Genomic DNA, 23205 nt, shown 5'->3' with positions numbered 1-23205 from the left:
GCTTTTAAGGGCTCTGCCCCCTGTGTTCATATTATGAAAAGGAAATGACCCTAATATGTTGTACTTCAATGCATCCTCACAGGGATGCTCTTCATGCTGCCGTTCAGCTTCGTTTTGTTTTCCTCCAAGCTCTGATTTTGAGTAACAAACTCACAGAGCCACACACACACTGAGATGCCAGCATGGGAGGCCTGGCTGGCTTAGCAGGCAGGCTCAGTCCATCAGAGCGGTCGGCCTTTTATGAGATACATGAAAGCGCGGGAAATAACGACAAACGTTTGATCATCGGAGACCAAGCTGATTTACTGCCGAACACTGTAGCTTAGACCTGGCAGAGCATCACCTACGCCCACCTGAGAGAAAGATGAGAATGAAACAACACACTCCTCTTGCTTTCCCGTGGTTTACTGAGATGGCATCAGGTACAGGTTTGATGCCAGGCCTTCTGGTCTAACCGCAAAGCTTTACCTTTACTGGTTTTCACTAATGAGCTAATGCAGAGGAAATCTTTAACTTGTATCAGACATCCACACTCAACAGAAAGGAATTGACAGAATTCTTGTCAAACAAAATGGAAACGTCTGTTTTTCATTTCTTGGCATTATGTCATGGGATCACACTCCACTTTTGAAGTTGTTTCACCTGAGTGCAGTGGGATTATTTACCACATGTTTGTGTTGATTAAATAGTTGATTGTGTTATTTGTGTTGGCAGTTGGAAACTTGGAGCAGTTTGTAAAGAAGCACCTGGCTAATTCTCAACGCCAGTTTTTTTAGCTGCTCGAGTGAGGCATTGTAATAACTTGGTAATATAAGTCAACAAAGGGCAATAAAATCTTCATTCACCAAATGCTGTTCCCAAATACTTCCCCTCTGGGCAATGTCTTACACATCAGTGACTAAGTCAATGTCAAGGACACAAGAAAAAGCAACCTAATTGTGTTTCCATTCTGGGAAGCTAGATTTAACCTCCAAGGATTTATGTAGTTATTTGATAAAGGGTTGATATAATGTTTAAAAGGTAACTTTTTCAATGTGGACCCTCTATATCAAAGTTTTTGTGTCTAAGTGACTAATGGAGACAATTTTTGATACTGGTCCAGTATTGAACAAGAGCGTTACAGCCAACAGTGGCTAAACAGGCTGCAATGTAACCACTTTGGGCATTTGTGCAACGTCACTTCACATAGCCTAAAATAAAAGTGCTTGTTTTGCCCCCGACAGGCTCTGATTATTATTAAAAGTGTCTGACATCATTATACAAGGGATTCCTACAAAGATAGACCATTTTGTTGAAGAGTAAATCACATTTGGCAAATACACCAGAATCCATTTAAATATACAGTATTGTTAGAGTGAATTAAGGGTACATTTCAACCAAACCTGAGTTTTTATTTGTATGAACAGTGGGAAGACAAGCCAGGACAATTTTTGTGAGTTCTATTTAGTTTCTATCAACTTTGAATGAACTGTTTTCTATGATAAAATGCACGGATGTTACCTTTCAACAGAAAAGTCCATCTCCAAAGCAATCTTTTTAATACAAGTGTAACACAATTAAAATAACAATCTAAGCCTGTCAGTGGCAAAAATGGCACTTTTAGTGGACTTAAACTCATTGTGTATCTTATAGTTACATTGCAGCCTTTTTCACATCTGCCAGCTACAGAACTCCCACTCAGTACTGGACCATTTTAAAAAATTGTTATTCCCAATAGTCACTTAGCCACAAAAACATGGGAAAATATGGTTCAGATTGATGAATACAGAAGTTATCCTTTAATATACCACAAAAGCATCAGCTACAAGCTGGTTTTAATTGTTTGGCGTAACCTTTTTAAATCTGAATCTGGGATTTGTGATTGATTATGCAATAATTAGCCAAAAAAACCCCAACACAATAACTGGGGTTTAAAATATTTTTGCCCTCCACTGTGTGTCCAAAAGATAGGCCTTTGATGAGCAAATGCCTGACAGAGATGGAGACAGACGAGAAAAGACAGAGACCCACTGGAAACCACAGTAGTCAATGGCATGCTTTACAAGAGACAAAACATTGAACAAAAGAAAAAAAAATGGATAAAGGAAGTATTTGCTTCAAAGGTCTTACTGTAAGTGTAATTTTCAAAAGGGCTGGGTTGCCCCCGTTCTGTAATTAAGTTCTTCACATTGGGTTTGTCTGGAATTAAAAGGACTATTGCCACTTTTCAACATGGATGTTTTTATATGTCTATGTTTGTCTGTGGTGAAGGATGAAAGGGAGATGCCTTCCCCTGTCTCCTGAAAAGTCTTTACGCCAGTGGAAAGTAGACGAAGAAGAGACTCTGCAGTGTTTGAACTCGTGTCTCGTGCTGTCCTCGTCCTCAGCCAGTCAACAGAGGTGGTTTCGTTTTTATTGTATGCCTGACACTACGATGCTTTTGTTTTCTGTCCATAAACTCTGCCCAGATGACCGTAGATGATCTCAACAGTAAAGACAGCATGAGAAGTGTCTTGTTTTGATGAGAGAAAGCTTTATTTATCTTGTCAGACACTTACGGACCATCAAAAGTCCTTCCTGATCCATTCCAGTTTCCTTAAAGTAACCATCTAAGACTCTTTTTACACATCTCCTGCTCTTCGATCCTTTCAAGTTTGACATCAGTGCAATGCCCTTTGCTCTGGAGGAAACCCAGAACGACAACCTTTTTCAAGTATCTTACAAAGTGAAAATTTGATGACAGTAGTTGAGACTAGTGGACTGTAAAGCATTATCTGTGGTTCCGTGGTTTCTTCCTCAAAGTACAGCTCCGGGGCAGCTCTCAGAGTTCAATCACAACCCCTGCTCTGCTTCCAAGACTACACTTGAAATGACAATGATACACTGACGTCAGACGCGGGTGTTTTGCAAGGGAAAAAAAGGCAGAAAAAAAATAATGATACAATAAGACGCTGCTGATTTTTGTGGAAGCTCTGATTCATCAGAGCCAATGAATTGAAGCGTCTTTGCTTTCTTAAGTCTTTTTTTCTGCGCCAGACATTATGTCTTCCTGATGAAGGATAGCATTCTTCAAAGGCACTTAAGATGTATAATTAATAACAGAAATCAGTGATTTGAAATTACAGCAGAGGACACCCAGGTCTCTTTGAACCCATGAAATCTCCATGGATGACTTGTGGTCCTTTAATTAGCCAGGGATGAAGAAATTGGGTGGGGTCTGTCTACCATGTACCCACCACCTACCACAGGCACCTCCACCCAACACCCTACACTAACAAGAAAAGTTATTCTTGATGCGTAAACATTTTCCTCTTATCTGGCCTCAAAACATAGGCTTGAACTTATCCATTTACAATGATTTTCCCTCTTAGAAAACTCAATCAGACATCACATTGGTTGGCCTGGGATGAAAAACATCACCAACAATCCAATCTGGCATCCCACAGGCTACTGGCAGAGCCTGCCTTTGTCTTTCACAGGATTTCTCTGTCAGTCAAAGCCCTGAGATGAACCACAAGCCCCAACCAAAGCTTGTGGTGGTGGTGTCTGTTAACTTCATGTGGTGCAACCATTCACGTATCCCTCCACCCCTCACTGTCTCTGGACCCTATGGTTCCTACCCCAGGCAGCACAGTGCAGCCATCACATGCTTGTCTAAGCTCTGCCAGCTTTGTTTATGGGTCTAACTTCCAGCTACAACAGTCAGGAGGTCTGTCAGAGAGACAAGAGCTAAATATAGACTGTGCCTTTCATTATCAGCATCATTTGAGAGTAAAGCTGTTCCCATTATGTGATAAGCCAGCAACCCAAACAATGACATACAGTATGTTGTGGGAGCATTACTGAACTATAACGTACAATTAAATATGTCTGATGTGCTTTGAAATGATGGCGGATGAGACGAAAAAGTGTCAACCTTTGTTCTTGAGATGCTTCCTTCAGTGAACCAATGCAAGACGATGCCATTCACAAGAAAGGTCTTTTCAAAAGTGTCGGGACAAAAAACCCTCTGTCCGTCTTCTCTCTTTTTCCAGTATTGGCCGTGCCATGGAGGTCTGAAAAACAGAGCATGTGGCCAGTCTCATGTTTCCCTCTACTCTCTGTGGGTGGTCCCATGGGGGGCCGTTTGATTATTCTGGGATAATCTTTTGATTACAATTCAATATGGCCCTCTTCAGACAGAGAGAGAGAGCAAAAGAGCCAATGGAATTTCCTTTTTTCTCTCCTGTGTGAATTAACTGATTACATGAGCAAAAGCAGGCATCTTTTTTTGCCCTACCTTGAAGTCAAAAAGAGTTCGGCATTCGTTTAGTTAAATTGACATCTTTGGTGGATCTGTCTCAAAATCTTTCGCATTTGGTGATTCTTTTCAAATGTCTGGGAGCAGAAATATGAAAATGAATCAAAAAGTGTGTGCATACTTGGCAAGATTTTGTCTGTCAACTGTTCATTTCGACCGACGTGTACATCTGGGGAGAGTTTGGGCATTCAAGGAAAAGGTGATTTACAAAAACCAGGACGACACCGGAGCTTTGGGAGAGGATTAATGAAATACCACCATATACGCAAGTGTTTGGTCTAGATGACGTAATTATCCACTGAGGAAATTCAAAGAAGGTGGAGGGGTGCGTATGTATCATTCTTATAAACTCCTTCAGCCAAGTCCCTTCACCCAAGATCAGTAGCAAAGATAACTTTTACAACTTGGAGCGCTGCCTTTGGTATTACCTCCAAGACAACAAGCCCATATCAGACAGATTCACTGTCTGTTGCTGTATACCGTATAGGTTTTTCTTGATGTGTAGTGGTGAACAGGTGCACCTGGGCATACAAAATCTGGCAGAAATTTTGTTTTTCCTGTGACGATAAGGCTGCAGTTCCTGGGGTATATTGGATGCAAGCGTGCAATTGAGAAAGTATCTGCATGCCCCCCCTTGCATCGTGTTTTCAAACTATTTCCATTCTTCCCTCCAACCTCTTCACTGTCCCTTTTTGCTCTCTGTGCCCATAAAGGGACAATGGATTAGCCTCCCCCTTTTCCATGTGACCTCATCTGTGTTTGATTTTTCTGCCTACTTGAAATTGGCCACAGGGTTAACATCAAGTCCTTTGATCAGTCCTGCCAGGAATTGGACTTGTTTATCTTGTTTATCTGATGATGGCCCCTTAATGGGGGGGCATACATTTGGCAGGGGCATGCCTTGATGTGGGCCTTGATAGCTGCAGGACACAGAGAGAAGAGAGGACCAGGACCCTGTAATGGTCGGAGGTGAAGGAAAGACGATTACAGATGTGGCTCCGGGGCATCTGAACCTTGTCTCTCTCTCTCTCTCAGCCCCTTTCCTCCAACACTTATCTGACCCCATACAGATGGCCCCCTCATCATCATCAAAAAGATATCCAGCATCCTTTCTCTTTTCAACTAAAGCAGCTCCTCTCTGTTGCTCGCTTAGATTGACAGTTATTAATTCACATGTTGACGGCTTTTCTAGGCAGCCCGTAAGTGCAGGAAATGGCACGTAATCAACAAGCTTCTCAAATGGGATGTTCCCCCTCTTCATTGACTTGCTGATGGAGATGCGAGGAAACGGCGCGGGTAGACAGCCAGGCCCCATCCCATCACTTGCCTGGCTCGACCTCAGCCCCCTGAAATGAAAGCTTTCCTCTCCTGCATCGCAGCTGGACTCCAGGGAGCCTGCAGAGGGCCTGTTTATTTGTGCAACAATGTAATCAGGGGGTCTGTCGTTACAAGACCTAGCCTTTGCACCTTCTCTCCCTCCACCAGCCCCGTCCTTTCTTCTGTTCCCATCAGCTTCCCTCCCCTTCTTTTACCATCTCTCTTTCACCACCCTCAATCTTTTTCTTTGAGCCTCATCATTATCCAAATCCTTTCGCTGACCCTTGTTGACCTCGGGATTTGTTTGATGTGGTACTGGCAAGGAGAGGAGATGGAATAAAGTTGAAAGTTTATTGTTTAAAGGGGAAGATTTCCATGATTAGAGTTTTAGAAATAAACTCTCCCTCTCTTTACCTAAGAGATCGCCGAGTCCTGTGTGTTTATGTGCGTGTGTGAGACGTCGTGCGGTGTCCGTGTGTTAATCTACCGCGATGCCCATTGATGTTGGTCGACACATGCACACTCTCTCCTGATCCAATCAAAGGGAAAAAAATGTGTAGTGTGGTAACATGCTAATAATTTAGTCTGTTATGTTGTGGTTTAAATCATGAGATTCCTGCAGTTAAAAGCCAAGCGTAAGTAAACAAGCTCACACATGTGGCCACAATATTGCTGTTCTTCTGTCCAGAGAAGTTCTCTCTGTGGGAAAAGGGAGTTTTATCCATCCTTTTCGTTCAGCATTTGCCACTGATACATGACAGAACCACGAGAGCTGAGGCTTTGTCCAAATGTATATAAATGTTGCGCCAAAGAAATGACTGACAAACATCTCTGTTAAGATGTTTGCTTATAAGTTGATTTTAGGCCAAAAAAGGGTATTTTTAATCTTTTCTAGTGGCAACAGAAGTGGGTAATGGGTGAAGTTTACAGATTATGGACAGTAAATTGTATATTAAGGGCCCTGAATGGTTGGCTGTTGGTGGGCATCTGTCACCATGTTATTCGTGGTGTACAGCACCGTTGGTCCTTGTCGACCCCTGTTGGCTTTGTTCGAGTGAGTTCGTCGGTAAGTGAAATCAATCTGACTGGGAGCTCACCTCAGTGCACGACAAGAGAAACAAACACACTACTAAATTAAGGAGACATGAGACTGAAATAAACTTGTTATATAAGGTGATATTTTTTTCCTAGCCATTGACCTCTTAAGCTGAAACAATTCATAATTGTTTGTGTTATTGTTCTCTAGCAAATGGTAAATATCTAACACTTTCGCATCCCTAGTCATAACAAATTTCAGCTTTGTCAGTGGACTTCCACATCTAAATGTTATGTTTTAGGTGTGCTTCTGTGACTGTTCTTTTTGCTCCAAGGTGCCACGAATGAGATGTCAACAAATGCACATGGTGGGATGACACTACATGTAGTTATGTTTAGGCAACAACTGTACATCACAACCAACGCTGGGATGTCAACAAATGCACAGGCTGGCACGGATGGTTAGGTTTAGGGAAAGAAGGCACATGTTAAGGTGGGTTTGGGTTCACATTTAAACAGGAAGCGAACACCACAATCCCACGTCAGCACTGACAGAGCAGCACTTTCTTATAAGTTTGTAAAGAGAACAGGCTGACTGTATTCAGTGCAATGTCTTGGGTGAGACACAGGTGACGTGAGGCAACACAACAGTCTGCCTTCGTCACCACAACGTCTTTGAAGTTGTTTTCTGTGTCTGGGCTTTTAGAGTAAACTCTGAGATAGTGGATAAATCCCTCAAATTCCCTACATGTTTACATCTTTTTAACCTGTTGTGCTCCTCTGAATTAAAGTCTGTAGGTCCCTTTGTGATTCCATTATGTCTCCTATTTCCCTGTTTGTCTCAAGAGACAGACAGGCGGGTTAGTTTGGGCTGGTCCGCCTTCTGAACAACAGCATCTCCAGTCTGCGCCACTCTGCACAGAAGAAGCATCTTGTTTTTCAACTGGTGGTTTTCTTAAGCCACAATGTTTGATGTGGGCTTCCCTTAATCACACAACATGCTCTCTAAACATGAACTACATTCATCTTCGCTCTGCGACTTCTGGACTCTTTTCTCCCCCCTCTGGTTCGTCGCTGCTTTTGTTGAGTTATTGTGCAACTGAGTAGTGAGACAAGAGGAAGACAGTTGCCTTGATCTCAATGAAGTGATTTTGATCTGGCCAATCCAGCAATTAGGCTACTGAGGGAAGAGTGAACCTCTAATCCTGGATGGGACACATGTGTTCTTTGTAGTCCTAATGTCTTTCTTCCTCCTCTGTCCACATCACTATCTGATGGGACACAGAGTGAGTATTAAACCAATGCCTCAGATGGAAGCCTACCATTAAGATGGAGATGCTGTGCTCTTTGAGGCTGAGGACTTTTAATTATAAGCTGTGGGCCCGATGTAGTTGTGTTTCCTCCATTCTGCTGAATAGAGGGTTTACTCTGCGCTGGCTGGAGACCTGGTGCCAGGCTCTGGAGTCAGCTTGTCACTGGCGGGTACTTTGCGGGTACGAGACAAGGCATGCCGCCACGCCAAGCGTGACTCTACAGGAGTCCCACATGGGGGCAGAGATAAAAGGCTTTTATCTCCCCTTCCCGCCGTCTCTCCCCTTCCCCTCATGGCTCCAACTGGCAGGGCAATAGGTGGAGGATAGAACTAGAATAACCAGACCGGTTGTTAACATATCAGCCGTTGTTGGAGCTTCAAGGGCATCCAGTGAGATCAAAGTGAAGCATTCAGTCCAAAAGCATGACATTGTCTTGTACAACAATCCATCAAGCCTCCAATTCAGCTGTCAGTGAATGAGGAAGTGGTCACGAACAGCAATGGAAGGCCTTTCACTGTCTGTCCCCTAATGGGCTTTGATGATCCAGCACAAAGAAAGTGTCATAATGGTCTCATACAAAGTCTAATGTCATTTTTTTCATGTGTTTATTGTTGTCATTAAACCAAGAATGACCCAGCCCACACCTTTGTGTATTCAGTAAATGATGATGAATGTCTGACAAACGACCGAACAAGTTAGGGTGTCTTTCTTTCTTTCTTTTTTCCCATTTCTTAATCTCCTCCTGTACATAGTAGCTCTTTTTCCTTCCCACTCAGGGGTGCTGTTGTGAATATCTCCCATCCCCTCTGGGACTTCTTTATTTTTCAGTTTTGTTTTGTTTTTCAGACACTCTGCATTTACACCCAGCAGCCCTTTGATGTTGTTGCCTGGGTGCCGGTGGACAAAAGAGCCTCCATCAGCTGGATTTAAAGATGGGGCAAGGCAGAGCGTGGAAGGGCTAGGTTCTGGGAGGGGGTGGTGGGGGGATGAATAAAGAATCAAAGTAATGGGAATGGCGTTTGGAGGCGGAGGACTATGTGAAACTGTGAACCATGTACCGCTCTTAAATATGGGCCAAGAGTTCACAGTTGTTATTGCATTTCTTTTTTGGTTCTATTCCCCTTTGTGCTACATGTCATTGTCTCCATATGTCTATTTGTGGCCATGCTTGTTCATGCCTTTGTTGACGCTGTTTGTTCTCATTCTTTAAATCGACCAATGGGGACCATATTTTACTCTTTGCATTCAGGTGATGCAAAAAAACATCAGCTGCTGTTGCACCTAGTAAAAGTTTCTGGTCTGGCTTTTCCAGTGACACAATGCCACGCTGTTCTTCGGCGCTGCTGTTGTAACCTCTTCCACTCTGTGCTTTCTGCCCGCTTAGCCATGCACGGCAAAGGCTACTGATGCTACTGCAGCCCCTCACACCCCCACAGTGGGGGAGAGACAGTCTGTGCTCCCTCAGCCCATCAAATCCCCGCAGGACCACTCTGGTCCACTGGAGGTGAATTCAAGGAGCAGCCTTTGGTGGTGCCGACACAGCAGCACTCTTTCACTGAGGGCCTCATTAAACCTGACAATATCCCCTCAGCCTGGGCTTTATTGTTCAGCCAGCTTAATGCTAAATGGCAATTAAAGGCATCACCAAGGTGCAGGTATTAATGCCTTTGAGGAGCACAAAGGCTTTGTAAGATAAAAATGACAGCTAAATAGCAATTGAAAGTATTCTTTGCTATTTGAGGAAAGATACACTTTGTGTAAGCTAGGTCACCCTGTGTCACCTTCATCAAGCATTTTAACATTCAAAATAACAGTGTTAAAGTGTCTGCAATCAATACTTTCATAATTACAAGCTATCACAACGTGAAAACAATGTGGCAGTTTGTAGAGTTGGTACTAAAACAGAGCTAAAAGAGACTGCATGTTGGACTTACATTTACCAGGTGGCTGGACTCAGCTCCTACTGATTACTAATGTACTCCATAAATGCAAGTTTACTATGTTAACTGAATAGGTCATGGTATGTCAATGTTGCAACATCAACATTTTTAGGGTTGACTGGAGGTGTAAAAAAACTGCAGTTCCTCAAATGGCCACTTGAGGATGGCTCCAAAAGCAAACAATCCCCATAGACCATGTTAAAATGCTCGACTTTACAGCAGAAATAAACATGTTTACAGCCTGGTACAAAAAAACAGTTATGGTCTCTACAGCTATTTTCCCTCTTAATGTAAACTGAACTTTATACAACTCACCCATTTACATTTTATTTTGGCTTAAAGCCGAAATAAGCTTAAAGGGCTGCTTCGAATGACATGTTGTCTGGAGATAGTGTTCCACCACAGCGCCAACAACTTGATCAAATATGGTCATAGCCGTAATGCCAAGCTCAAATCCACAAACCAACAGATGACGTCACAGTGGCTACATCCATTGTTCTTTCAGTCTATGTGTTCCACAATAATTAATGTTATTTTATCTGATTTGTCTTAGCCAGCGACTCCTGTTCTTTGTATGGGCTTGTAAGAAAAACAACGAGCAAGACCTGTTGCATCACAGTCCAAAACACAGCGTCAGTGAGAGAGAAATCTATGACTTAAATTTCCTGAAATTTATAGTCGAATTATGTATTTTCAGTGTTATGCTTCAACAGTTTTACAACACAATGTGACTTTCTTGACTTGCAATATGATCCTTTAATTTGAAATATGTTTAATCATTGCAAATGGGATCAAAAACTGGGCTATTTGTCACTCGTGTTATGGGGCTATGCTAATCCTGCTTCTAAATACTGCCTGGCTCCTGTTACCTCTAGGATAGGATTAGCAAGCCCTACAACCTAATGCCTTTCACTTTATGTTGCAATGGACCTGAACACCTATCTGAGCTTTACTGGGTGAAGGCAATCTCTCCCTATTGTGAGAGGGTTGTGTGAAGGTACTCACCACTGTCATGAAAAGCTCATGTTCTCCATGGCAAGCTCACTCGGACAGGCGACGTCATAGATGTCTCTTCGGCCAGCTCGTGCTTGATACCATCATTTAGGTGAAGGTGCATATACATTAGCAGTCTTGGTGGTGTATGCCAAAAGCTTTCAGCCTTTTCCTCTGCTGATGTCTGGCCTCCAGTGTATCCTTTGTGCTGTCTGTCTTGTGTCTCACTCCACTTCTCCCAGGTGAGACCGATTAGTGACTAACAAGTTCTTCCTCACACCCCCAAGTGCGACATCGTTACTGGCCCTAACCTGTCTAAACCAAACCCATGTCTACAAGCCACTAAAATACAAATAAAGCTATCATGACACTTGCCATTAACTTCCATACATATTTTTACTGCAATAATGTCCCATGGTGGTCCATCAGAAGGGGACAGACTTTGTGTTACTATAAGCAACAGTTTGCTGCCTTATCAACTTAAGAAGTATGCCAATGTTATGCTGACAACTTGTTTCTACTCCATCCAGGTGAAAAAAAATCTGTTATTGCAGTTTTAAAATAATAATTACTAGTAAGAAATTACTTGGAAAAAAAAAGCTTCCTCTGCTGGACTTCCACATGCATGTCTTAGACAGTTTTAGTTGTTTGCAAGGTGGAAAATTCAGGTAATGTGGACAAACCGACTACAGCAGTTTTGTTGCCAGGTTGTTTTCCACTATAATTAGCAGATCAAAGCATAACATTCTGTGTCACTTGTTTAACTGACTCCACATATACAATCATCAGTCTATTTACATCCCGTACCCGCCAGGCCTGCCGCTCTATGGATTACTTGAGGACATACATCTTCACTTTTTATTTATTTGCTTGTGTGCAGTCACGAAACAAGCAGAGGGTAAAGAGCATGGGCTCCACATGCTGGAGGGGCTCGGTTGTGTAAACCACCACTCGGGTTGGCAAATGGATCCAATTGGGAATGGTCATAGCACAGATGAATGAAAACAGTGTAAACAGTCTGTGAACCATCAATATGTACTTCAGCATGGTGGAGGGATGCAACTGTAACATCTGTCCCACCAGCTTCACTGCAGAGTGATTAGGCCATATTTATAGGCAGCACAGGAAACAGACCCACAGCTTATCTTATTGCAGACAGGTTGAACACAGCTGGTCTGAGAGGACAATAACAGATTTCAGGGAAAGACAAGGCACTGGCTGCCTGTGCAGTATTTGGTAGCCGCATAGTGTGTTGTGAAAGCGTACTCCTCTGTGAATCCTTTCCAGCAGATTATATCGCCAGTTTTTGATTCAGAGAAAGTGCAGAAACTGAAGACAGTTCACTAAGATCTCACCCGCTCTCTCAAGACTTCAAACACACTGTGAAATAACAAAAGGAAGTCTGGCAATCGAACATGGCTTTGTTTGTCTATCTCTATCATTACCACATTTTGAGGTTTTTGCATTTCAAAAATCATGTCTGCAGCCATATAAGATAGACTTAAGTAGTTTACTCAGCTGCGGATGAACAAGCTCCGCTTCCCCTCTCAGCGTCTGAGATGCAGTGAAGAATAAAATTGCTCTGATGGCTGGTGTTTTTACATTGTTGCCAAGCAGCTGACCTTCCTTTTACGTATTGTGACAATATTTCTTCAACTAAGAAAGATGAAGGAAGGAGATAGGGTGGCCGTCAGCAAATACAAGGTTTCATAACCTCAAAAGCACACAGTGCGTGTTACGTTCCTGTCCTTTCTGTGCTTTCTCCACCTGGGTCAGCAGCTCAACACCCTGGGATACCCATTCATAAAATACCCTGTGTGTAAACTTTTCCCATGACCTCAGTGGGAAGGAGAATGTCTCTGCTGTTGGGCCTTTTTTCTCCACATTGCCTGTATACACACCAGTTTAAGTCTGAGCTGTATTTCCTGTTTGTTTTGTACTGTTTTGTTTTGCTGTCTTTGGTTTTGTTAAATTTGTACGTGTCTCTTGACTCTGTTTTTATGTCTTGGCACTTGTTTTCACTTTTTCTGTTATCACAGTATAACACAAAAAAAAAAAATAAAAAAAAAAATAAGAAAATTAAGTGTTTCATTCAAAAAAAGATAGATTGATTCACTTGATGCTCATAGGAGCAGTTTTAATAGGCAATACATACTTTAAATGTGGATACTAATACCAAAAAAAAACAAAAAACAATTTTTATATACTATATTTACATTTGATTACTTTCTGGAGTCACACTGTTTTAATAATTTTTTAAGCATATGATGTGTTTCTCTGCAATCATGCTGACTAAATAATGAATTGACTAATTATCCTTTGAGTTTTTGACAAACTTTCATCCCACAGATGACTGAATGAAGACATTCTTTCTATCAATTTATGCTCTGTGGACTGTTTCTTTTGTAGTTGATACATTTCATATCATCACTCTGAACCATGTCTCTGTTGAATGTTATTTTTTTCTTTTGGAAAGGTCTTCATCCAGCCCAGAAAATAGAAACCAGCAGCTCACTTTGGAGACCTTAATCGAAAGCACATTTCAGCAGAATTGTCACTCGTACCGCTGCCATGCATCTCAGTTCTGTTTTGTTTAGATGCCAAACAGGAGGGGACAGAGGATTATAGCGCGGTTAGATCTATATCATGTTGATATAATCATACACTGAAATCGATTGTTTTCTTCTTTGTAAATTTGTATCTAAGTTCTTCTGTCAGGCAGCAGTTGCCAACATAAGCCTCTTTTACACATAGTTCTTAGTAAATTACTGGGATAAACTTTCAGGCACTGCTTGTGATTTTTACTATTTAAACGTGGACAACTTTCAGGAACATTTCTGTATTGTGCCTTTTCACACATGCCATGACAAACTAAAGGGGACATGGGACACTCAAGCAGATGGTGGTAATACAGCACTTGAACTCAAGGAAAAGATGTTGGGCCAAGGCAGGATGTACGTGTACAATAAATAATGGACATTGGTACCATGATATCACCAATTGATAGTGGACTGCTGTTTTGAAGCCTCAAGTTCATCATTTGGGGCATTGCCATCTTGTTTTTTTGGAGCCTGAAGTGACCATATTTGGACAAGAGGTTGGATCTGTTGAGGAGCAAGGGGTGGATCTGGCTGAAAACCTGAGAACACTATCCACTGATAGCATGTAATTCAAAGTGGCCTGCCCTTAAATATACGTAACGAATGCGTTATGATTTTTTTTTTTTAAAATGCCGCTGGACAGTGAATGGACAGAACCAGATGCGTTGTTTTTATACACCAGCAGGCAGTTGGACAGCACCTGCCGTGTCCAGCCAATATGCACACCGGCGGCATCACCTGAGAATGTGGCTGGACAAAACCTGTCTCGTGCATATGAAACGCAGTAGGACAGCGTCAGGTTGCAACGCTGCCAGTAAAAATGTAATATAAGAAGCGCAAGGGTGCTTTTAGGGCGGAAAGAGGGGGGATGAATGGGTCAAACAAACCTGGACTTTGATGCGGGTCCAGTGTTCACTTCCTGTGCAAATGTGATGTTTTTTTTTTTTTTTTTACAACTAACCATGTGCCTTATTCCCCTAATCCTAACCATTCATGCCTGCATGTGCATTTGTTGATGTCCCAGCATGGGTTGCCATGTGCTGTTGCTCCCTACAGATCCATATGCAGCATCATCCCACCATGTACAATTTGTAGACATCACAGTAGCAGCATTCTGGAACGTAACAGTCTCATAAGGATACCTAAAACGTAATATTAAGATGCAGAAGTCTGCAAAGCTGCAATATGTGACCACTTGGTATAAAAAAGTGTTGGCATATGTCCACCCCCCATTAAAAAATTAAAACGGCAGAGGACTTTCATTTTGATAACATTTAAGACATGTACCATAAATTGATGAAGAAAATGCACAGATTGGTGCAATAGACTAGAATCCAGGAAATTAAGTGTTTGGTGCTTAAACCACCTATTCCATATTTGCCCCCCCCCCCTTAAAGTTGAAAACCTACACCCATGGCAGTACCAGTATTTTCCCTGAAATGTTACTAGGTCTTGAGATGGGAAATCGGTGGTATATCTGTCCCCGAATATCGATCCCTGCTCCTATTCACACATGACATCATGCAGGAAATGTTTCTCTACATTTCAGTGACAGACTGCACGTGCGAAAGGGGCTTAAGTCCTCCCTCCCACACAACTCCGCAGCTCAGTGATCCTGGTGTCAGTGCCAGGGGTGGTAGCTCCCTGGTGCTATTAGTTAGCAGGATCAGTGCTGGATGGGGGGAAATGGAAGAGGAACTGGGGGACACCTGTCCTTTTCTCTTTGGGCGCTCAGACATGTCACGGCTTTGCCTCTTGACAGAATCAGGATGCAGGATGTTGCCCTCCCACTGATGAAGCTCCTTAGCCAGAGTAGTGTATCAATGCAACATCCAGCAGCACCACTGGGATATCTAGTCACTGTAGACGGCCTTGTTTCCACTCTGTGAGCCACTCTGGTGCTTTTATATATGACAGAAGATTAGCTTTCAGCCCAAATTAGGCACCTACACCCTGGGGTCATTTAGCACCCTAAAAAGACCATGCTGAGAAACATGGAGCTCTGATGGAAACTTTACTTTTTTGTTGGATTATAGAGTATCCCAGTAATGAGTCCTAAAACCCGGAAATGAATTAGCATTTCAGCTCCTCTGGTTCCCTTATCTCAATGTTAATGATTTTTTTTTAAATGGGTTTTTGGCTAGAAGCCTTAAATAAGGTCTGTAGTAACATTAGCTTAGGAGACTTTCACGTTTTGTTCTTCGACATAAAATACATCATTAAATACCCCTTTTGCAAACTTTAAAGGTTTTATGTGTCTTATAATAGACGGTTGCTAACAAGTGGCTAAATGAGACTACAGAATGTCATCACACTGAGCCGCTCCAAACACGGCTTTACAGCCTTGTAGTGGTAGTGACGCAACAGTAGTGTAATTCGTTTTAGCCTAGCAATAGCTTTTTACTTCTGGTAATTGCGTGTAGGCTTCAAGAATCCTGAAAGTGTTGTTCATTTGTGAAGATTATGTGGCTGAAGAAAATTCGTAAGTATCATAAACGTTTGTTTACCAGAGAGATTATTGTCTGCAGTGATCCAGAATCCGACTGAAAAATCCCATGCGTTTTTTGATGAGGGAATCGGGGCGACGTTAGCTTCAGGGTTGGCCTACAGAAAAACATAATCTCTGGGGTACTCTGTATCACCATATTAAGACTGACTGGAAAACTTTAGATAGAGTCGAAGGAACAAAAGAAAAAAGGTGAAAGAGAAAAGAGATTAACTGTTTAGCCGACAGTCCTTAAGTCAGACACCATAAAAGCCTCTGCGCATTAAGTCAAAGGTGTCTCTCTCTTTTCTTTGCCTGCTATATCTCTCCCTCAGTCTCTGTCTCAGTGTGTTTCATTGCAGGGTGAGCGATTAAGTGGTTTAAGAACATACCTGTGCTTTGTTTTATGTACAGAAAAGTAAGAGCACCAGCGGCCCCTTTGAAGCCCCTTAAAATTTATAGTTGTTTTTCCAGGAGAGGCGTTTTTTAAATTACAGCTCATTGTGACTGGATCCACTCCTTTGCTGTTTTTGGAGAGAGGTTTACATTTTATGTCTGGAAACAAGTATTGCCTTTTGCTCTCTGTCTGATGACGGTAGAACATTTAAGGTGGTAGAGTTTGTGCAGTATACTTGTCCTCAAAGGTCAGAGATCATCTTGCGTCGGCGCTGCCTTCTTCTGTATTTGATTGTTAGAAATTTCCACAAAGAGCAAAAAACTAACCATGTGATTTGCAGACGTATTTCTGAGCCAACTGTCCCCTACAGCAGTAACTATACATCATCCAAGCTCCACTTGTGTGATGTGAAACTGTGCATTAACTTCGTCCCCTTCTTGCTCCCTTAGGCCAGCGTGTTCCCAGCAGCTCTGGTTTATTTCCATTTTGATGTTGAGACAGGCTGGTAAATCACCTCTCTTGGTCTTACTGTTTTCATGCCAGAGAAACAAAAGAGCCCAAATTGGCTCTTCCAGAAAAAGAGACACCTTGCAGCAGAGCACCCTGCTGTGTCTCCTATTGACCCTGAAGTTTCACCTTTCATTTTTTTCACCTGTCCTCCAGAACTGCAGAACTATATCTGTGCAGGTGCACCTTCAAAGTCTGAGGGTGAGCAGGAGAATCGGTGCAACTTGTTAGATATTTTTAAATAAAACATTCATGTCAAAGATCTAATAAATTATTGAGGGCAGACCTCGAAATCTCAAAGGTTGTGGTTCAGGATTTGTTTGAAGTAAATTGCTGTCAAATGAATTGTGATAGTGAACTTTGCTGCTACAGATCTAACATATATCAAGCAGATTTTTTTTAGATTAGAGGGCCAGAAAGAATACCTGATCTGATCAGTCATGTTTTACTATCCTCCTGTATTACATTGTGCACTGACACAGCGGTGCTTTGAGCTTAATGCTAGCATGGCAATTGTTTACATGCTGATGTTAAGCAGTTTACTATGTTCCCAATCTAGGGGTGTTTCATGTTAAGTACAATTGATTCCTACTGTGCCCGAGTACGATTGCCCCAACTCTCCTCTCCCCTGCCACTAAGCTTACATTTTAATAATGTTGCTTGGTACCCAAGTACACTTGCATCACCATCTATGTCACATTCTTGTTGTGTTGAAGTGTAGAAAAAGGTGCCACAGGGACCGTCATCAGCTAGGACCGATGAAGCATTGAGACAAAGCTCAAACAACTGGACAAACAACTGCTGTCAGGCGCTGGAGCTCTGACTGCATGTAGAGGGCGGCAGCAAAGTCAGATCTGAGTGTGTCTGTAGTGTGCCGCGTCTGATATAGAGGCATCAGAATGAAATTGAAACTGTTTCATAAACAGTTAAAATCTCCTTGTAGTTGCATTAAGTGCTGTCCACCTCAATGTTTTAGTACCACTGGTGTTCACGCCTGATGTGTACCGTACCATAGTACATATGACTTGTACTTGAGATCACCTTTTCAAGTATTTTTGAGCAAGGAGCATGCTAACATTTAGATTAAATTAAATTTTATTGTCTCCCTTAGGAGAAATTTGTCTTGGACATTCAGAGAGAACACAGGCAACATGACCACACACGAACACCCCCAGATCCATACACCCCAAGAGCATGACACAATGCCTCAAGTGTTGCACAGATGTCCTACCTACAGTAACTCTAGCTGAGGCTGCTGGGAATGTGAATAGTTTTGCAAGAATTTAGTCATAAACCAAAGTATTGGACAAAATATCTTGGTCCCATGACATGGTAAGTGAAGAAATCACCAAAAATTTTAGATTTCATCCCAATATTAAAGTTTTTATGAAATGTCTTAGCAGTCCATCCAATTGTTTTTCAAGACATCTCACTCAAACCACAAATTCCAACCTGAAGGTGTTGCTAGAGGTGAAGTCAGGGAATCACCAAAGTTGGTAGGATTTATCCTTTTAGCAACTGAAATATTTGTCATGGTAATTATCCATCTGATTGCTGTCAAGACGTGTAATTCAAATCCAGAAATGTCAATCTCATTGAGGTTCTAGAGGAGAAGTCAGTAGATCACCAACATTGAAAGGATTCATCCTCTGAGGAACATAAACGCCTTTAAGAAAATTCATGGTAGTCCCTCTCTTAGTCAGCTGTATATTTCAGTCTTAATCATCAACTGGTGGACCAAATGAGCACAAGTGGAGTGATGAGTCCCATACCTGTACCAAAGACAGAGGCAATCCCTTTGCTTTGAACCTGTATCACATGGGATTACCGTCCAGGTTTGCACAACACAGCAGACAGGAAGCTGTTAAAGACAAGGACCAACACTGCATCCTGACCTCTGACCCTTACATCCTGACCTCTCCTGCAATCTGACATGAGCCCTTGTCTACATGAAAGCTGTCGACTGTTGACTCACCGGGGCTAATTTAGAGTTCCGGTGCCCCCGACCACTGTGAGGACAGACAGTCAACATGCTGGCCTCTGGACTTGTGGAGGGAACTTGGAGGAGCTGTTTTAACTCTTGTTTACACTGGCCTCCTTAAGGCTTTAGGTTTTTTATTTTATATATACATGCAGAGAGACAATCTGACGCTCAAATCTGGCGATCGCCTGATTATCTATTCTCCACCATTGCTGAAATCTGACATCAGAGTCAGGCAGCACTTTGCCCCGTTCACCACTTTTATCCAAACAATATGTCCGAATTTGTTGCAGTGAATATTAACTTATGAAGTCCTTTAACAAGTCTAACAAAGGCCAACCTCACACTGTGCCACCTGCCACCAGCTAAAGAGATTTCAGTCATTACTTGCTGCTTTTTAAATATCATTAAACATCGGTCCTTTCATCATTGCAAGTGCGTGACCTTCAAGTTCACAGCTCCTTTAAGCGTGACTGACGGAACTTGTGAGGGTCACTGCTGGACTAATTTTATACCTCTGCTTTTGATGAGACCTAAAAATAGAGAGCTTCGCTGACCTCTGGTCCAGTCGGGGCTCGGCGGCTCCTTTGAGGTCCCCCCCCACAAACACACACACACACACACACACTCCTTTTGACGTCACCTCCACAGAACTGCTTCTTTATTTTTAGACGCTCCCAAAATTAATTGAATGGTCTTGTTTCGTTGAGTTTGTGCAGTGTTATGTAAGGGGATTACTCTGATGTTATTGCCTTTGCCCTGACCATGTAGGCCACCACACAGAGGAGGGGGGTGGAGACAGAGTAGAGGGGACTTGGGGTGGAAGAGGAGGGTAATGTAGTTAAGGTAGTAGTACAGGGCTCCAGAAATAACCCAGCTGCAGGCCTAATTGTACATCTCTCTTGCTCCCTTTTCCCTCTTCAGCTGCATGCCAAGGTCTTTGACCTTATCATCCACCTCACTGGTTCCGGAAGAATCCTTTCCGCCCCCTGTGGCTACCAAAGCCCCGGCCGATACACAGAGCACAGCAGCAGACCATCTCCAGCCTCAGACTAACAGCCAAGCGCCACAACCAGTTAGGAGTGATCCCAGCAGAGCGCCCAAGTGGCTCAAACTGCCAGGTATGTTCTAATCATCCCCGGCGTGGGCCCCGTGGCTCCTTAACAAAGCTTAGCCTTAGGACCCCAGGCACCTCAGAGAGGCCCGGGGCTTCCAGGAAACCCGTATGTCACAGCAGTATATACAGTCAACAGCAGTGGTGGAATGTAACTAAGTACATTTACTCAAGTACTGTACTTAAGTGTGAATTTGAGGTTCTTGTATTTTACGTGAGTATTTTCTTTTCATGTTGCTTTATACTTTCACTCTGTTACATTTTAGAGGTATATATTGTACTTTTCACTTTATTACATTTATCTGACAGCTTTAATTTTAAGGTATTTTTCTTTTTATATATACATATTTTGTGGGATTTTTTTCTTCTTTTTTAAATAATGTTGACTTTGGGAGTGTTCTCTCTATTTTTTGAACAATTTTAATTTTGGGGGGATGTTTTCTTCATTTTTCGGGGCATTTTTTCTATAATTTTTAGATCATTTTTAGTTTTTTGAATATTTTTATTTTTCTTGAAGATTTTTTTACATTGGGTACTTTTGATTTAAATACTTCAAGTACATTTTACTAAGTATACATACTTACTTTTACTTAAGTATCATTTTCAATGTAGGACTTTTACTTGTAATAAAGTATTTTCACAGGGTGGTATTTGCACTCTTACTTAAGTAAATAATCTAAAAACGTCTTCCACCATTGGTCAATAGACATGCTGCCTCTGTATTTGCATTCTCTCTACACATGAGAGCTCTCTCTAAAATGCATGTGCACCAAACACCCGTGCAACGTTTTGTTTTTGTTTTTCTGACAGCGCTGTAAATGTCTGTAACGTTTCATGTGTGCGTGAGTTGCGTGTGGAGCATCTAAGAGGAATGCACTCGCTCTGTGTCCCCTGCAGCATTCCTCCATGGTTAGACAGCTCCATGCCCATGAGGGGGCCACAAGGGCCTCTTGTCTCCTCGGCACTAATGCATCGCAGCCCCAGATCAAGCACAACATGCATGCAAGCACATACGTGCACACAAACATCCGAGAACAGATGCATGCCATCACATATTTATTATATAACCGCTCAAAAACATGCACAATTGAAATGTTGGGGATAAAAATGACACTTATGACAAGTGACACCTGTAGCTTCTTTATGGATTATGTTTGTCTCTTGTCTGTTCTCTTTGCAAGACTTGTAAATTTGCTTGCACGGCAGAAGATTTTGTCTTTTGCTTCAACCAGATGTTTTAACTAGATTTTAAAAACTACCAGGCCTGTCAGATAAAAGGACTTGCAGCATTATTAATGAAAATGATGTATATAGTACACATATTCATGGTGAAAGTCAATGTTTTATTTGCCATGTAAGCCTATAAACTTTGATGTAGCTCATACATGTCAGATTTTGCCAGCTTGCATGTTGTTACAGCCATCTCAGAAAATCCAGCAGTCAGGAAATGGGTGTATTATGATCACTTGTCATAGACGGGACGCTAGTTTGGGCTCCGAGAAGAAAGTAGCAAAATGACAGAAAGTTGGAGAGATGGGAGAAGCTGTGTCATTCAAACAGCAAAAGCCACAGACCAGTGAGTCGGGAATTAAAGAAATCTGACATAATGCTAACAGACCCTCACAGGGACTCTCAAGGCCGTTGAAGACGACTCCACCCCAGACAAGCATCACCCTAAACCAAAATTACTTCACAGCCTTATCAGGCTCAGATACACACTCACAGCCTCTATTTCTATAATAAATGTATCTTGAGGACAGTACAGAAAGTATACATGGATGACCTTTAGTTTTATTTTATCATAAAAGATTAAAAAAATCATCCTGGCAGTCACTGGTGCTTCTATAAAATCAGTATTGATATTGATGACTACAATCAGGCAGATATCTTCAAGTGATGAGGGCCTTGTCCCATGTGTAGCGTTGTCCAAAAGACCAGCCAGAAGGCTGGAGACAGATCAGTCTGTTTCTCCTGGGAAAAGCTTTTCACTCCAGAGCTTCTCCAAAGTGTCTGGACTGGCTGTCGACACTCCCTGCCTTTAATGTATGATCAAGAAAAGCTTTAACTCATTACTCTCTTCAACGCCCCTCCCCATTCTTGTCCTAACTGCTTTCGTATGTTTAATAATACTGCCTTCAGATGTAATTTGTTCCACTAAGATGCATAAGGAGAAACGTTGTACAGTAGTGCACTTCTTCAGCAGGACAGAGACTTTCCAGCGACTCAGATACTGGAAAAGACGAGATGGATCCAACAGTTATTTTTATGTAATCTGAAATGATTGACAGCCGGAGATCCATTTCATCTCTAATAAACCTCCAGACACTATCTACCAATAACACCTTTTCAAATTTGATTCTTACTGTGAGAATAAGAATATTTGTTGTCGTATCTGGTATAAAATAATTTCATTTGAGTAGGCAGGTTGTCAAAGCAGTTGATCTGAAGTTTCTGGACTACTCGAAACTAGAGAAGACTTGCTGCTGTTAATGACTGTATTTCACAGGCGTGGATTTTGGGAAGAACACAGGGAATATGTCACCATAAATATTTAGAACATGCATTTGTACTTTGGATGAGCCTTTAAAGTAACTTCCACATTTGAGTACTCGCATTAGATTATTATAGAGTACTTGAGTACTCACATAAAAAATGTTAGAATAGGAATGTATACTGGCTACAACAGAAAACAAGTGGATTAGCTTCTTAAACAATAAACTCAAAGTTGATATTTGAAAAATCCACCATCTTTCTGTTGCTGCCATTAACATTATGTTAACCTTACATAGATTAGACAAAGCACTTAACAGAGTCCCCACACATTTTCATGGACAAAACTTTTCAATGACTTTTCAAGGACCTAAAATAAAATGTCCATGACTATTCACAATGTTTAACACCAACATTTCTCCATCTCAAAAATGCGGTACAATTTCAAGGTAGTCTTGTGGGATTCATGATCCTAGATGTTACATCACACAGTCACAGCATTATTTTCTCTTATTCAACACATTAGATTTAAAACAGAATAAGATCTAAGATCTATGGAAGATGACTGTAACACGTAATTTCATTAGACACAACAAAATGCAATGACTTCGTTCCCCCAAAACGTTCATGGATTTTGCGAATTCAGTGACTTCAGGTTCTTCATGACTGTGGGAACCCTGACTAAAGTACCGTTTTGTCTCGTCTGGTTGCCGTCCTCCAGGTAAGTTTAATGTCTTCCTGGTAAGCATAAGCT

The sequence above is a fragment of the Plectropomus leopardus genome, chromosome 17 (genome assembly GCF_008729295.1).
Source record: "Plectropomus leopardus isolate mb chromosome 17, YSFRI_Pleo_2.0, whole genome shotgun sequence".
In the NCBI taxonomy this organism is placed as follows: Eukaryota; Metazoa; Chordata; class Actinopteri; order Perciformes; family Serranidae; genus Plectropomus; species Plectropomus leopardus.
The sequence above is the reverse complement of the archived record's forward strand: the minus strand, read 5'-3'. Positions refer to the sequence as shown.